This window comes from Patagioenas fasciata, chromosome 4, assembly GCF_037038585.1.
Source record: "Patagioenas fasciata isolate bPatFas1 chromosome 4, bPatFas1.hap1, whole genome shotgun sequence".
NCBI classification, from domain to species: Eukaryota; Metazoa; Chordata; class Aves; order Columbiformes; family Columbidae; genus Patagioenas; species Patagioenas fasciata.
Genome location: NC_092523.1, coordinates 6,503,876 through 6,521,325, shown reverse-complemented (window position 1 = coordinate 6,521,325; position 17,450 = coordinate 6,503,876). Strand labels below are relative to the sequence as shown.

Below are 17,450 nucleotides of genomic sequence, written 5' to 3'. Positions count from 1 at the left end.
TTTTTGTTTGTTTGTTTGTTTCTTAAACACAGAACTGAAGGGGTAAATCCAAAATCTCAGCACTAATTCAAAAACAGGCCATTTTTCAGGTGTCAAGAGTTAGAAATGGAAAATGCAGATTGGCTCCAGCCGCAGTTTTTTAATACCACGTTTATCCTTGCTATGGATGAAGGTAAATTACAGGAGATGGGACAACCAAGTGTGACATTGTCACCAGTAACCTATGAATTACACACACAGAATTGCTGCTTGTTTAATCTCATACTCAAAACCAATCAATACATTCTCTGGGTTGCGCTGATGGAAGTTCACAGGCTCTCCTGGGCACCTCGACAGCGTGTTTTGGGTGGGTGTTGCCTCTGCTGTTAATTCCCTCCCTCAGATGACCCACTTTCTGCCTCTGCAATTAATTTTCATATCGCTGTAGTAACATATTTTCATTACTTTATGTTACACAAACCAGGGAAGAGGTGCTGCTAGGTACGTCCATCTAAAGAATCTTCCAAAATCTTCCAAGTCTGACATTTTTCTTCTTTGAAGAGATATGAGCCCCACATTTTCTCTTTATTACTTTCATATAGATTCGATCTTACAGAAAAATAATTTCACCTGAGATTAATTTATCCTTATAAAACGTTCCCGTCTTCACTTCATAGCTGGTTGTTTTTCACCATACATGATTTATTTTTCAACCAAACTAAAAAGATTTTTGCATTTTAGTGGGATTTTTCATTTTCTAACTAAATATATCAGCAGCCTACGTGCAATCAAGTTTGTGAGGATTCAGAAATAAGTTTCCCTTTCTCTGCTACCAAGCACGACAAGCTGGGTTTCAGGCTCATCCTGCTGACAAGAATGTTTTCTGTAACCTGCTGTTGCATTGGTGTGGGGTTTTGTGTGGTTTTTTGGGTGAGCACAAAGCAATAAGTAGACTGAAGTCGTCTTCTAAACTAGCCTCATCAACCACCTCTTCTGGACACCAAATGTCTGAAAACCCTCTCAAGACGTTGCACAGAGGAGACCTTGCAACTTTTCATTTTATCAGAGCTTTATTTTTTTATCTCCTGGCATTTTTTTGCTGGGCTCATTCGAGTTTTGAAGACCAATCTGTTTCAAACCTATTGTCATTCAAGTGGCGGAGGATGCTGACGCAGATCAGTTACTGAACAAGCTCTTACTTTAACAGCCTGGCTGCAAAATCACATAGATTGCCTTTGCAAGTCACAGAACCAGGGTGCCCACAAATGAAATGCTGCTTATTTTCTTATTATTTTTTTTTTTTTAAATTACAGCCTTTCCATCAGAGGAACCTGGGGAATATGATCAATACATAAATCAACACATTGGGAGGAAGAAATAGAGTTGCAGGGTTCTGCTCTGAGATGTTCAATTTTGTGAGTCATGTAATTCACAAGCAAAAGTTGAAAGTGCTCTTGGGTTTTAACTGGTTGTAAATCATGGGTTGCCAAGCTTTACTGATTGCTGCGTCTCTTAAAAAAAGGATATGGAGAAACTTCATATGCAAGATTCTCCTCCTAATACATGTTTAATTAGAAATTTAATTGGCTTGAGCTAAGTATTTCTGAACTCTGGCGAAGTAATTGAACATTTAAAGCTCCCTTGGGGCCATTTTAACAAGCACTATCCAGAAAAACAGGATTTGTTTTACCAAAAATAAAGGCTTTAACGTGACACGCTGTAACACCAAGACCTGTCAAACAGCCAAAAGGGCGGTGGGCAGGGAAGCCGGGTCTGAACTGGCCACTGTGGGGGGACCCTCAATTATTACAGGATTTCTTTTATTTTGCCAGAAAGTCCTTGTTCTGTTTAGTTTTTCTGTTCCCTAACGATTTTTTCTATGCTCTATTTTTTGGGGTTTTTTTGGGGGAGAGTGAAGCAATCTATACTTCTGTAGTATCTTTTATTCTTTTCAATGGAGTAGCATTTCCTGAGCAGTCACCTCACTTGAAAGCCTTTGAATTGCTCTAATTAGAGCAGCTTTTGAGGACATCTTGTGTTTCGATTACAAAAGGAACAGCACAGGGTACTATCCATTAATGGTCTGTGCAGCGTGAACTATATTTAAAAAAAAAAAATCAGAAAAAACATTTTCATATGCCTCTTGATATTCTGCAGTAATCTAGAAAGAAATCTAACAGCCTGACATCTGATGGTGCATCAAAGAGACCCGTTCCCTGGGAGGAAGCTTTGAAAATTGCAGCATTTTGTATTCAGGGACGTGACTTGTAGCTAAATCTCTGTTGGGTTTTCCCACAAACCTCTGACATTTGGAGACCACACAGACCAGAGGCACGGCCACCTTTGGAAGATGCTCCAGAGAGGAGGGCGGAGACCCTGCCCAACAGTCACTTAGAGCCAGAAAGCCAGAGCTCTGCCTAATATAGGGTCTGATTTTAGCACATCAGAAGCCCAAGGCACCCATTGCCTAGTGTTCTTCTGTAGACTCATCCCCAAGCTGTGGGAAGGTACTCATCACTCTGTTAATGCGGCAGATAATTTAAAACGCTTTAAATTCAGCCTGTTACGTGAGAAGTGTTCGGTTCCTCCTGTGATGCTTTGTGGACCTGTCTAGCGCTTACAGCATCAGAGCTGAAGCCAGCAGCATCCTACAGCTGGTTATACAACTTGTGGAAGTGTTTGATGCCTGTGGTGATGGTTTCAGCTCAGGGTATTTTCCTGATTTCTGGTACAATGGGGGATTCAGCCTTCAGAGCCAAAAGACTCTGCTTCAGCCATGGTTTTAATGGGTGAGCACTATATTCTGACCATGAGTTTCCACAGAACACAGAGGTCCTGGTGGACACCAAGTTGAACATGAGCCGGCAGTGTGCCCTTGCAGCCAAGAATCATAGAATGATGGAAGGTGGGAAGCTCTGTGTTGTGTACAGAGAACAGGATTTGAGTGTAGCACAACCACAGAGCCCATACAGACGCTAGATCATACAGGCCTCAACATTGCTCCCCAAACGATGGGAATAAAATTCGTGGAAGAAAGTGGAAAAGTAAGTATATTTCTCCTTTTATTACATAAATCATAACTTTGGCTTTATAAAATGTATCCCAGTTTCCCCTGAAGACAGTTCTTTGATTGAAAAATATAACACAGACCCCCTATGTTATTAAGTATTGAGTTTTCTTAACAGACACACACACATGCATCATATATTTGTTTACTCTGTCATTGATACATCAGTGATAGAAGCTCAAACACCAATAGCATGTACAATGGAAATGGGAGAAAAGTGGATGTTGTCTCATTGAGACAACAAAGGCATTGGGCAGAATTCGAGAATTCCAGGCTCTATTAAGATCAGATTGGCAGAGCTGGAGCCAGCCATTGAAAACAGAATAATGAAAGTAGGTAAATCTATGTTTTAGTAGTCCAGATCAGGCAGCAGAAAGCGGGTAGATTATTATTGCGAAAGAAGGTCTTTGCGAGTTGTTAGGGCTCAGTCTGACGCAGCATTAACAGAAATACATTTCTGGGCTTTGTTCATAAGTTATTGGCTACATAAAGTAATTCACCTTATAGATCCACACAGAGACAGCACCTGGTGCACTGCTTTATGTGAATGCCTAGGAGAGAATTACTGAGCTGGAAGATAGGGGCGAAAGAAAAAAGAAACCGAGTACAAGAAAGCACGGAGCCAGTAAAGAAATCCGCTGGTCCCCTGGCAGGGCGATGTTCCATCATGGTTTCAGTTGCCCCCATCAATGATGTTGTACATTTTTAATTCCTCACTTTCTTTGTATTTTTTCCTGGAAAAGATAGGGTTTTGTTGAGATGGATTTTTGTCCTGTCCTAAAGAGCCATGTATTCCACCTCACAGTAGTTCATCTTCTTAGCAGATCAGATGTCTTATCCTCTATTGAGCATCTTAATCTACAGCTACCTGAAAGGAGGGTGTAGCATGGAGGGTGTTGGTCTCTTCTCCCAAGTAAAAAGTGAGAGGATGAGAGGAAATGGCCTCAAGTTGTGCCAGCGGAGGTTTAGCTTGGATATTAGGAAAAATTTCTTCATGGAAAGGGTTTTTGGGCATTGGAACAGGCTGCCCAGGGCAGTGGTGGAGTCACCATCCCTGGAGGTGTTGAGCAGATGCAGAGATGAGGTTCTTAGGGACATGGGTCAGTGGTGGGCTTGGCAGTGTGAGGGTAATGGTTGGACTCAGTGATCTTAAAGGTCTTTTCCAACCTCTGATTCTATTACTTCATATCATAACCTATCAGATGAAGTTTCCCTCTCTCCTGCTCCTTCTGAGACCCAGCATATGCAGTTGTGCAGTGGCAGAGGGCACAGCTGGCCACAGCTGGCCATCAGCTGAGGTGCCAGGAGCTCCTGCTGCACATATGCAGTGATTCTTATGGGCTCCCGAACAGTTTAATTTTTTATCTTCCTTCACTGATCTTGCATTCATCTCCTAGTTCTTGCCATCCAGATTTTATGACAAAGCAGGATTTACACATTTTATTAAAAAAAAGAAAAAAAATCCTTGGAGTATAACATCTAATTTCCAGCACATGCTCCTTTAATATCCCCAGGGCTAACTTACCTTTGGAGCAAAACACCACTGCCAGAGTTTGATTTCCCATAGCAGTGAAGCAGAATGTTTCTCATCCTTCTAGTTTAAACACATCCTCATTTCTACAAACGCTTGCATAGATCAGATCAGGTGTGTGTGCTCAGCGTGACTGTGCGCAATTATCTCACGCTTCCTAGTGGAACAGCAAGGCTTTGACCTCTCTGTTCAACTTCCCGTCCGTGAAGCTGCAAGGCATATTACTGCATTAGTTAAGCTTAAGAAGAGATGGTATGTTTTTTGTATATAAATGCTCTATGGATTCGGCATCACCAAGTTGCTGAAGTTGGTAAAATAGTTTTCTGTATTGGCAGGGGAATGAAGTTGTACAGCTCTGAAGTATTTTGTAACTGTAAATGTGGTTTTATTGAGAACTACTGTAGCTGGGAAATCCTGTGCTTAATTTAAAGAAAAGGATATTTGCTGCAAAAAATATGTGCAGATGAGGCTGCAAGGTTTATAAATATTTTGAGATCCTTGGGTAAAAATCCGTGTCAGAAAGTGAAATATCAGCCTTGCCAGACAGCATTTTATTCTTCAGCTCTGAATCACATCTGTAAACAGGTCTCTCCTGGATTTGAGATGAAATGCGCTGGAGAAAAGATGATTAGTTTGCTGTTGCTGTGCTCTTCGGCATAAGGTAGTCTATGTTATGTTTGTATTTATGTCCATTCCACTTGATGTGGGCGGGCAGTGATAAGATTTGAAAGGAGATATTCAATTAAAGCTAAAAATAAACCATGGTTATATTTGCCAAATGACAAAAACGTAATGCAGCTGTTTGTAGAAGAGAGCACAATATCTCACTGCAGCATGAGATGGTCTGAGATTTACACCGCTTCGTGCCAAAAAAACCCATCATGCCTAATTTTTTTTTACTTTCCACAATTTCTATGAGTGTTTTGTAATAATCTACTGTGAATGTTGTCTGAAGATCAGGCACTGCCATCTTGACGTCACCCAAAGAGAGAAAGTCTTTGCTCTGGGTGCGTTGGAAGGAGGCGATGGAGTGGGAGAACACACATTTTGTGGAAGAACACACATTTCACAGCTCAGCGACCAGCCTTGGCTCGAACTGCCCTGGGAAAGGCTGTGCATGTGAATGAGACCGAGCGCTGTGCTCCAAGGGGTGGGAAATTAAACAGCCAGGAGATGCGTTTTCAGGTGGGATTGTAAAATCAGAATGACTCTTGTTGGAAGATACAGGTCCTGGGAATATAATCTGTACCATGCCAGTGGAAGCTGAGGAAGAGGATTGAAGAAACACTGTGGTTCAAGAATATACTGCTTGCCTCACTACAAAGGGAAAAGTTTCTTCAGAGTTCTCCAGGTCTTTCAGAAGTAACTTGGACTTGTTTTACTTATTTTTTTTAAGCTTATCTATAGCAGATTCATTGGGGCTGATACTCTGGGCCTGAGGCCCTTCTGGACCCATCTTTTGCTGAGCCCAATGCGCTTATCTTTGACTCTGGGTTGCCCCGGCGCATGAAACAAAAGGAAATGAACTTCAAGTTACACCAGAGGAGGTTTAAATTGGATATTATGAAACATTTCTTCCCAGAAAGGGTTGTCAGGCATTGGAACAGGCTGCCCAGGGCAGTGGTGGAGTCACCATCCCTGGAGGGGTTTAAAAAACATGTAGGTGAGGTTCTTAGGGACATGGTTTAGCGCCAGTGTTAAGAGTTTGACTCAGTTATCTTGAGAGTGTCTTCCAATCAAAATGTTTCTATGATTCTAAGTAGTCCCAGGGCACAGGAGAAGCTTCTGTACTACCCAGTGGGACCCTGATCTTCCAGTGAGATCTGCGAGAAAGTGAAATGCATTTACTGTGCAGAGCTGTCTGCAGCCACCAGAGAAGGTGCACCCTGGTGAGGATGTCCAGGGTCTCACTATGGTGTCCTGGAAACCCTCCTCCCCACCACCTGGTCCAGAGCAGGGCTTTCAGGCATCAGCCTCAGTCCTGCATGGGAAGTGGCCATGAAGATGTAATCCAGAGAGGGGTCCACTTTCTGCTGTGGTTTCACAGCCCTTTTGTTTTAGACACAAGGCTAAATTTGACTTCTGGGTTAGAACTGGACAGCCAGATTCAGGCTGGGCAGCCACAGAGAAGCATCCAACTCAAGTTTCTGGTACAAGTGTAGTTCATGCTCCTGTTCAGCACTCTTCCCCAGGTCTATCAAGGGCAAGAAGTTCAAGTGATGGTGGCAGCGGCTCAGTAGGAGCAGGTCTGGGCTTTTGTTTCTGTGGCTGCTGCAGTAACAGAGTGCATGAGAAGAAAGCCCTTCCCCGAGAATGGTTGTGTCCAAGATGTTGTTCATAGGTGTTGCCAAATGTGTGTGTCTTCTCTTCCACTCATGTAATGCTCCATTTATAACTGTCTTCTGGACTGCACAAACCATAACATGCTGCACACGGATTGCCATTGAAGGCAGTAGATTGTCTTTTACTGGTTCATCTTCTGCAGTATTTCAAGCACGCAACAATCCCAGATGTCCAGTGAAATCTTCCTCCCATCTTCTCCCAATTACTCAGCCTAATCCTTGCCAGCCTGTAATCAAGCCAAGCAGCCTTCTGAGACACTGATGTGTTTCGTGGTTGTAGTTTGGTTGCCAGCATTTGTGACATTTGTAAAGACAGTGGTGAGTCATACAAGACAAACGGTTAGTGCCATCTCTTTTTTTTTATGTGTGTATATAATTAGATTTTGCAGCACAAGAGAAAACAGCCCCTGTCCAGCTTGTCAGGAAAACAATAAAAAGGGAAAAGAAAATTTTCTTCGGCAACTTTTTTCAGCCTGACAAATGGTTTCGGTGAGAAGTTTCTTAGATGGCTTTTTTCCCCAAAGAGTTGTGAAACAATTTCAGTGCTGTTACTAGAAATACACAATAGAGCCATGAAACAGGATTGTTGGATACAAGTGAGAATACAGCAGCTAGTCAAATAGATACTGTGTACTGATGAAGTGTGTAGGATATACTGTCTTTTTTCCTCTGGTGGTTTTCTCTGTGGACTTTCAGTGCTCTCCTTCCTCTTGGGACACTGTTTTGTGTATCCCTGTGCCCACCAGGGGTCTTTGCTTCCAAGATCAAGGAAAGCCTTTGCTGCTCTTCTTCATGGTCTCTGTAACAAATCTCTGGTGTCTACTCAGTGTAATTTCTGACCAGATTTTTGTTTTTCTCTGTCCCTCCCATCAGGCACGGTCTAATGGTTAACACACAGAACTCAGGGGTTTTGTTTCAGACCATGACATTGAGTCATTCTGCAGGTTTTGGCAAGCGATGGAGGCTTACAAAAATGTCCACTCATTTCTGATGACTCAGTTTGAGTGTCTTCATACCTCTTGGGCTTGAATTTTCTGAAGGTCTTTGAGAACTCAGAGCACGCACACAGGACTGAGTTACACAACCCTGCTGCAGAAACAGCCAAGGTATTCCAGGCTGGATACTTAGGAATGGAGGTGCCCATAATTAGAGAGCATGTTGGAAAATGTTGGTCTTACTCACTGGGCTTCGGGTAATTCCTCATTAACATAAGGGTAAAAATAACAAGACTCCTCCTTGACAATGAGATTTTGTTTGCAAAACACAGTGATCCTCAGGTGAAAGGGCAGTGGTGTAAACAAGGGAAAGGAGCATGCCCATGTTGAAAACCTGACCATCTGGGACATGCCCTTTTACAGGCAAAAACATTTTCCTTAGAAGAAACATGAGATTTCTGGAGAAATCTACACAAATACAAGGCATCTGCCCAGCAACTACAAAGATATAAACAAGCCACTTCAGAGATGTGAACAAGCAATTTCATTATAATATATGGCAGATGGATACACACTTCAATGCATGCTAACCAAAGTTCCCAGAAAGTCTCCTGATACCTAACACCTAGTTCTACTGTAAAAACCGTGATAGCTTTCATGTAAACTAAAGGATATTTTCCTGCCAGCCTTAAATACCTCTATTTGAAATACAGGGTATCTTGGGCTTAAGTATGGCTGTTTGATTATCAGTGAGCATGAAAGGACTCTGATTTGACAGTATCAGATGTTTCTCTATGGGATAAAATGCCCAAGGTCTCCTCAATGTGTGATGAAGATTCAGCTGGAGCTGCTCACTGATGTGCGGAGTGAAGTCTGTGTGTCTGAGCTGAAATGAAGCAGCAACAAACAATTGAAATGTTAAAGCGCAAGAACATTCAGGAGCCATCACCATTGCAAGTCATGGGCAGTGCTGTGCCATTTCTGTTTCTGAACATGTTTTTGCAGCTTCAAGGCCTCAAACTCTTCTATAGCTCAAGGGAGAATCCATAATAGAGCAGAATTTTAACACATAACTCCATGTATTAATTAACTGGCTTCTGTACCTACAGCCCTGCAGTTGAGTAGTTGTGAGATGATCTATGGGTAAAGTGACCACAGCTCCTTCTGGAAACCACACTTTGCTTGTTTGTGCCAATGAGAAACTCATGTAGGATAACAGAATGAGGATTTTGAAACTAATTTTCATAAACAAACAGCTACTAAGGATACTCTGTCCTCTGAACATGAGTCACACAGACTGTACTTCAGGAGTTCCCCACAAAATAGCCCTCGTCTTTGCTCTGATCTCTGTTGAAGCTGTCCAGTCCTTTTCTTTGTCAGAGGTTACGTTTCCATTCTCAACACCAAGAAAGACTGGAGTGGATCGACACTTGGATGGAAGACTTATACCACATCTTAGAGTTTGGTTTTTGAAGTTTTGAAATGAGACTTGCCCTTCTTTATCTCCAAGTGGGATTGATCCAATGACCAAAAATTGCCCAATAAGACCAAAAATGTTGAGCACTTCCATAAAAATCTCCTGATACTTACAAACACTTGCTTTGCTGATCTAGCTTGAATTTTGAGAATTTTCTTTCGTTATTTCTATAATTCCCTAATTACATATCTATCTTCCTGCCTTTGACTAATGGGTGATGTGGTAATAAATGTCTGATAAACTCTATCCCAGGCTCCAGTGTTTCCTGTGGATTTCACTAAGAATGCTTTTGGGATTTCTAGTTTCCTTGAAAACGAGGAGGATCCTGCTTTTTCAACAGAGTGGCACAGGCTGTAGTTTGGCTGGGGCATGCACGAAGACATGGAGGTATTTGCAGGGTTAAAAGTATCAGCAGAAACATTACTGAAAGCCAAAAGTGGAAGGCCAGTGGGACTACCAGCACTATTTACTTCCAGAATATGAATTAGATATGATTGAGACACGAAAAATGAGTGTATATTCCCCTACAGAGGCATTGGAGAAACATGAGACCACTTTTGGGGTCAGAAGGGCAAGTGGAAGTAGCATACAACAACTGAGCTAAACACCTGCAGCAGGCAACAGGACTAATCCCTCGGTGTTCATTTCGGAGGTGAATGTGTCGAGGAAGAAGGATTACAAATCCCACCTGAAAGAGAATATATAAATATATGGTGTCTAATGAGGGAAAATTGAAAGGGAAATTGTCAGATAGAATTCATCAAGGACAAGAAATGTCTCAGACACAACAGCACCTAAGATACTGAAAAAGCACAATCAGGGAGCACAGCAGGTATCGTGTGTCAAAGGAACTTCATTGCTTGAGATGATGACTAACACCGTTTATACAGAAATCAAGCATCGTGTGCCAGTGCAACATGACAGAAAGCACATCTCTGATCCCTAGTGCTGCTAGAAAAGCAGTGGTGAGTGGGCATCTTCTGATCAGAAATGCTGTCAATCAGCAGAGTTATTAAAGAGCTATTTAACGGTAGAGACAACTGTTTGTACAGTTTCATACCTGGGTAAATCATAGAATCATTTCAGTTGGAAGAGACTCTCAGGATCATTGAATCCAACCATAACCTAACCTAAGTCTAGCATTAAACCATGTCCAAATCAAGATAGACAAGCAGCAAATGCTCATTTTCTTCCTTCTACTTTTCGTGCAGATGCCCTAAGGAAGGTGCTGAACGAGGGGCAGCACCATCAGGACAGGCTCTCCCTCAAAACACGAAGACAAAATACAAAAATAAACCTGCCACTCCTATGGGCCTGGTTACCCAATGCCATGTGATTCACAGGGCACTACCAATAAAAACTGTTTCCTTGTGTTCTTGTCAAAATAACACATTTGTCTGCGATCCATCCCCCCTCCTGGGGGTTTTAACAATGCTTTCCAAGTGGGTACCAAAAGTGAATGAAACCTCAAAGCATTCCTGAGTATTCCACACCCTGTACTCTCTTATTAGACAATTTAAAGAGATTTGTTGCAATCTATCTTCAGCTGTACCTTGGTGTCTGCATGAACACAGCTCTAGTCCTGTTCAGATTCTCTGAGATCAAGCTGTCTTCAATATGCACAAGACTCTGGAATGTACATTTCCTATTACTCTCCTTGTTGCCAAGATCACAAATTCAAATTCCATTTTTTCTCACTCGTCCCTTTCCAGATAGCATGACATATAACATAAAACCAAAATCCCAGCAACCTGGGAGCCAATGTCCTAGAAATTCTTCCTTGACAATATCCTAGAATTGCAATAAATAACGCATTTTGCGATGTTAGGCTGTCCCAGGTTGCCCAGACAGGTGGTGGATGCCCCATCCCTGGAGACATCCCAGGCCAGGCTGGATGGGGCTTGGAGTAACCTGATCTGGGTGAAGATGTCCCTGCTCATGGCAGGGTTTGATCTGGGTGAGCTTTGAAGGTCCCTTCCAACCCAAACTATTTTATGATTCTCTTCTGTGTTTTTGACTGTGAGATGCTGACAGGTGATACCGATCACAGATTATATTAAAATTAATGATTGACACAGTACTTGCAGCACTTTGTCCAAATGCCTCTCCTCTCCTCTCCTCTCCTCTCCTCTCCTCTCCTCTCCTCTCCTCTCCTCTCCTCTCCTCTCCTCTCCTCTCCTCTCCTCTCCTCTCCTCTCCTCTCCTCTCCTCTCCTCTCCTCTCCTCTCCTCTCCTCTCCTCTCCTCTCCTCTCCAGCAGGGGGATTGGAGTAGATGATCTTTTGAGGTCCCTACCAATCCCTGACATTCTGTGATTCTTCTCCTCCTCCTTCTTCTCCTTCCTGTTACCTGTCTTTGTCAGATTTTGGGGGATCAGTGCTATTACACTTGAACTGCAGGCCTTTATACTCTCTACTCTGTGAAAACTCTGTTGCTGGACTCTGAGAGTCTTTCTAGGTTACATGAAGACAAAAGCCCCAGCGAGTGTGAATCGCGGTGCCCGAGCAAGGCCGATCCGGATCCGGCGCGACCCCCTCAGGACCCTGGACAGCGGCAGCGGCTCCCACCGGCCCCGCCCCCCTAATGAGCAATTAGCGCTCATTTAGCGCTCATTTAGGGACAGAGGCGAGGGCTGGCGGGATTTTCAAGCTGTATTTTTACTGTGGATTCAAGTCAGAGGGAGGAGGGGGAAGGAGTGTGCTGTAGGAGGAGTCTGTAAAGAGCAACAGGTAAAGTAGACATTATTTAATGTGTCAAGGTTTTTCTCATTTTTGTAATTTTAATCCATATTCTATATAAAAGTATTATTAAAATAATAGAAAAAGAATAGAATATACTATGAAAATATATTACATTGTGCAAATTACATATAACATATAATGTAACATAAGAGGTGTGTAACTGAGGTGCTGCATTCCACTCATTCTGTGACATGAGTGAAGCCACAGCCCAAAACCTTAGTCTTTGGAAAAAACATAGGAAAGAGGAGGGACTTCTTGGTGATGGCAAGCACATGTGCAGAGGTGATGCATTTGGGTGTGATTTGGGGGGTTAGTTTGGGACAGAAGCTGTGCATGAGGTTTGCACACTCCCAGCTTTGTGTGTGACACTCACCCAAGCTCTGAAATAACCAGTTTTTTATATGCTTTTTAGTGAATTAATTTGCTGCCAAACCATTGAGATGAATCAGCTCCTTGAGGAACCCAAGAGGTGCCAGTCACTGCTCTAAGCCCAGATCTGCAGATGAAGGGAGGACCTCTGCTTTCCAAGCAGCCAGTTTAGCTGGGATTCCCTCAGTGAGATGCCTCAACAACCCAGTGCCCAGTTTCCAACCTGACCAGCTCTACTCCAAAACCCAACAGACACCATCTCATTGCACCAAGCTTGACTCATCCTGCATGGCAAGGCAAAGAGTGGCTGAGCCGTTAACATCTCAACATTGCTAGTGCTAACAGATTCCTATTGAAATCTGGGAATTTTGAGTATTTTGTTCTTGAACAAAACATGTCTTTGGTTTTAGCAACAGGGAATCATAGAATCATAGAATAGATTGGGTTGGAAGGGACCTTCAAAGCTCATCCAGTGCCACCCCTGCCATGAGCAGGGACATCTTCACCCAGATCGGGTTGCTCGGAGCCCCTTCCAGCCTGGCCTGGGATGTCTCCAGGGATGAGGCATCCACCACCTCTCTGGGCAACCTGGGTCTGGGGTTTCACCACCCTCAATGTCAAAAACTTCTTGCTCTGGCCTGAATTTCTCCTCCTTCATTTTAAAACCATCACCCCTTGTCCTATCCCGATAGGCCCTGCTAAAAAGTCTGTCCCCATCTTTCTTACCGACCCCTTTTAGGTACTGAGAAGCTGCAATAAGGTCTCCCTGGAGTTAGTCCAATGTCACGCTTATTTTATTTGCAGCTGCTGTGTGTGAGGAAGGACGGGTTTGAACGCAGGGAAAAAAAAATAAGAAAAAGCACGGTTTACGTGGGGATCGCCCGGAGGGATGAAACGCCTCCCGGCTGGGAGCGGGGCGGGGCGGCTCCCCCCTGCCGGTCCCGCGGGATCCGGGCGCAGCCGCCGCTCAGCTGCCGGTAAGTGCCGCCGGCATCCCCTTCCCCAGCCTGGGGCACGTCCTGCGATCCCCCTCCTCGGACAGGGCTTCCCGCCCCCTCTTTACTCCCCTCTTCAGCGGGCTTCCCCTCGGCAGGTCCTGTACCCACCTTCCCGAATAATCCCCCTCTCAAACGCTGCCTCCCCCGCGAGGCAGTCCCCTTTCCCGGGCAGGCTACCCCTGCCCCGAGGTGGTGCGGGGGGCAGATGTGTCCTCCAGCATCATTGGACTTTTGCTCTCTTGGGGGGCTGGGGGTTTTGCCTCCCCAGGGATTGAGAGGTTTGCACCCCAGTGCTGGGGTTTTGTACCTTAGGGTTTGGTGTTTTTGCAACCCAGGGGATTTTTTTTTTGTCCCCTGAGTGTTGGGGTTTGGCAACCTCGACTCAGTCGCCCCCCTAAGGCCAGCGAGCACTCCCACGTTTGCAGCGCGGGTTTAACTTTGCCTTGAGTTATACTGCTGCCATCGCGCTTCAGTCTCTCCTCGGAGAAGTGGTTGCAATAGACTTGCTTTTGCTGTGGAAGAGCATGCACTGCCCTGGGAGGGAGATCTCAAAGGGTGAATTGCTTTGCTGTCTTTTAGGCATGGGTTCAACGTCCTGAATTGGGGCAGAAACCACCAGCTGTGCAGAGTCAGGCTGGGAGCAGCCCCATGGGAGCCTCACGAGCTGCCCTGGGTCCCTGGGACTCTGCTGCTGGGAAAAGCATCATTGACCCGGCTCAGCGCTGCTGCTGAGCTGCTTCGAGCTGGTCGGCTGCATTCAAACATCAGTTTTGAAGGTAAGGATTGCACCTTTGCTTCTGGTGAGTTTCCAGACCTGGGGCTGGTTGCTTGTCAGGGAGGTTGTAGGAGTTGTTCTGCGTTGATTTGAGGGTGGAAAGAAACCGTTGATACTTGGAGAAATGCTGCTCTTGAGATGGGAAGGTCGGAGGGAGAAAGAGTAAAGGCTCTCCTGCTGTGTGGCCTCCTTGAGTGCATGTTTTACAGCATCCCCAGGGATATTCCTCCGCCTTTATCACCCCTCACCAGCCGTGCAGAGCAATGCACTGTTTGACAAATTACCGAGCTGCTGCAGTTTCAGCTTGTGACAGAAAGGAGAGAAATGCGTTTTGAGTTGCTGGGGAATGCTGTCATACACTTGTTTGTGCTTGGTTTACTGGAGGTGCAGAGTCTGGCAGCAAATCTATTTCCAATTTTCATAATTCCTCTAAGTGCAGTCAGCCTTGAGATTGCAGAGTTGTTTTTTTTTCCTCCCCTGACATCAAAAGGTGCTATTTAGGGATGAAATTAACCTTTTACTTGGGATTTGTTTGCTGAATAAATTTGGTGAAACTTTCTGTATAGTAAAGGAAAACTGCTGAAATGATGGAGTTGCTTCGCTCAGGCTGGCTGAGAGCAGAATCTAGCCCATCGGTTTTTGAAGGGAAGCAAAACTGTAATGTCCAAATAAAAACGCAAACCCTAAAGCATCTGAAACCTGGGATGATCCCACATCATGGTACAACTAGGTATTAATCACATTGACCTAAGACGCTTCCTTACAGGAAGGGCTGAAGGACTGATGTGAAAGAAGGACACTGTGGTGTATCAGCAGTATAACTGCATGAGCTGCTGCAGCTCATAAGAGAGTTTAAAAGCTCTAGTATTTAAGTTGTGGAAGTACATCCCTGGGAAGGATGGCACATGCCGCTTTGTCCCAAAGATTTCTGCAGAGATGTTAAGGTTTTATCATCCCCCACTTCCCTGTATTAGCAGTTCTCCACATGGTTCAGGAATAGCATTTCTTAGCAAGAGAGAAGGTGCTGGCTGCCCAGTCAGAGGTGAAAATGGTGGGAGACACCAAGCTTGGGTGCTTGGCTGTGACACAGGTTGGGCTTCCAGGGACTCTGCCTGGGGATCCTTGGAAAGGAGCCAGGAGCAGCAGGACCCTGCTGTCTGCACCCTGAATCTGAACCTGAAGTTTCAAGCATCCATCATCCCATCTTATTGCTGAATTATTTGGATTTTTGGAGAAATTGTGGAGGTCGAATGAATCTGTCCTTGCATTGACCAAAAAATAGCGTGATGCAAGAGAGTTTCTCTGGTGCTTTTTGAGAGTGGACACATTTGTCTGCTGTATTTCTGCTATGGTGTGTTATGCTCCTAGATGTATCTTGCATTAAGCAACCTGCTGGTAATTTTTTACTTGAAAAGACCCTTTATCTCAGGCTGGTTGCTCAGGTGGTTCTTGAGTAGCACAGTGTGCAAAGATGAACTCTAAATAGCTGTGTCCTACTTCTACTTCAAGTTTAAGTGCAGCGTGTGTTCACAGATTGGTACCAGAACAACGCTGTGCAACTAATGATCTGCTTTAATTAGATTTGTACTAACACTGGTATGTACTGAACAACTGTGTGAGCACAGTCATTGTTTGCAAGAGAAGGAAGATGTGACTTCTAAACCGTCTGGTTTCAGTGTTACATCTACAGCCCCCAGACAATGAATCCAGCATTGTCATCTGTGAGGTCAAAGGAAGAAAGGAGAAAAAATTGGCATTGAGTGAACCTTATTTTTGCTGTTCACGTCTTAGGAGTCTATATAGCAGCCTTCCAGCAGCTACAGGAAAGCTGGAGAGGGACTTTTTACAGGGCATGTGGTAACAGGACAAGGGGTAGTGGCTTTAAACTGAAAAAGGGGAGATTTAGATTAGATATAAGGAATAAATTCTTCATTGTGTGGGTGGTGAGGCTCTGGAACAGGCTGCCCAGAGAAGCTGTGGATGCCCCATGCCTGGAAGTGTCCAAGGCCAGGTTGGATGGGGCTTTGAACAACCCGGTCTAGTGGAAGGTGTCCCCCCCATGGCAGGGGGGTTGGAACTAGGTAAGCTTTAAGGTCCCTTCCTACGCAAACCGTTCTATGATTCCTAGTGCTGCATGCTCTTCTAGGAGAACAGAGGGCTGACTGGGTGATGTTCATGTGCTTAAAACTGGTTTGGGGTCAACTCGAGGTGGAAATCAGAGCCTGTTTGCAGACTTTGCAGAGGCCCTGGAGGTATGAGGGCACCAGCATCTCCCAGAAACTGTGGGACAGCAGATGGCCAGGTGAACTGGAAGATGGACATGGACCATGCAATGGACCTTGTGGTGGCAGGTTCTGTAGCTTGGCTGGCTGTGCGGCCATGTGTTGTCCCCACGTGGTTTTGCCAGCCCGCGGTCGCTGTGCCATCTGCGCGGACCACGCAGGGAGGAGAACAGGCTGAACAATTCCTCTGCCAGGAAATCTGGTTGTATTGAAATCAAACTGTTCCGCAGGAGCTCATCCAATTTGTTGACACCCTTAGTGGGGCTGTTGGAAAGAATGTCCGAGATTATCCTCTTTCCTGTCAATAACATGAGAGCTGGAGACAGGATTTCTTATTTTATTTTTATGGGATGTTAACAGGATGTGAAGTGTTGTCCAAGGACCATTCTCATTAGGACTGATGCATTTAAGACACCCTGTAGGTTTTTAGCAGCATCTCCTCGGGGGCCTGCTTGGTGTCCAACAAACCTGCTTGTTCTCAGTGCTGGAGGAGCTTCAGGTCTTGGTCAGCAAGTCCCAGCTCCGGTGAGGAGGAACTTTCCTTCTTAATGTTGTCTATGCAGCTTTAATTGTTTCTCGTTTTTTAAAAATTTTTTAACTTAAAGTGTGAAATCCAGCAGGTAAATAGAAGTCAGGGCACGAAGCAGAGGATTTTGAAGGATGAATGCATGCATATAATACACAATTGCATCCAAGGAAAAGGCCAGTGTTGCTTTTACAAAAGGCAGCCCAGCCTCACAGTCGTGTGGGAGGGCTTGGAAGAGAACAGCAAGTGTGTGGATGAGAAGCACCTCGGTGGTGTAGTCTGCCTGGATTTCTGAAAGATTTTCAAAATGGTCCCTCGTGGCAAGGGCTTTTAAGGAAACTTAATAGTTCTGAGTTAAGAAGGAGGTTCCTTGTGTGAATAAATGGTTGTCTAAAAGGCGAAATGCAGGGATGTTACGATGTGGAGAAG

The 17,450-nt window shown here is 44.6% G+C and overlaps 2 protein-coding genes across 4 annotated transcripts in view; one reads left to right on the top strand and one right to left on the bottom strand.

Moving 5' to 3' along the window:
* REEP1 (receptor accessory protein 1) overlaps positions 1–17,450 on the bottom strand; it is a 499,521-nt gene that overhangs the window by 451,549 nt on the left and 30,522 nt on the right. The window lies entirely within an intron of this gene.
* The window catches only part of LOC136100789 (histamine H2 receptor-like), a 42,205-nt gene that overhangs the window by 3,426 nt on the left and 21,329 nt on the right, over positions 1–17,450 (top strand). The window contains exons 2-3 of one of the 3 annotated variants that reach the window (XM_071808454.1): positions 13,245–13,417; positions 14,018–14,214. The gene's annotated coding sequence lies outside the window, so the exon portion shown is untranslated. Of the gene's footprint in view, positions 1–1,292; positions 11,103–13,244; positions 13,418–13,915; positions 14,215–17,450 lie in introns of those variants that run through there. The other 2 variants (XR_011739108.1, XM_065836146.2) reach the window with 2 other exon arrangements.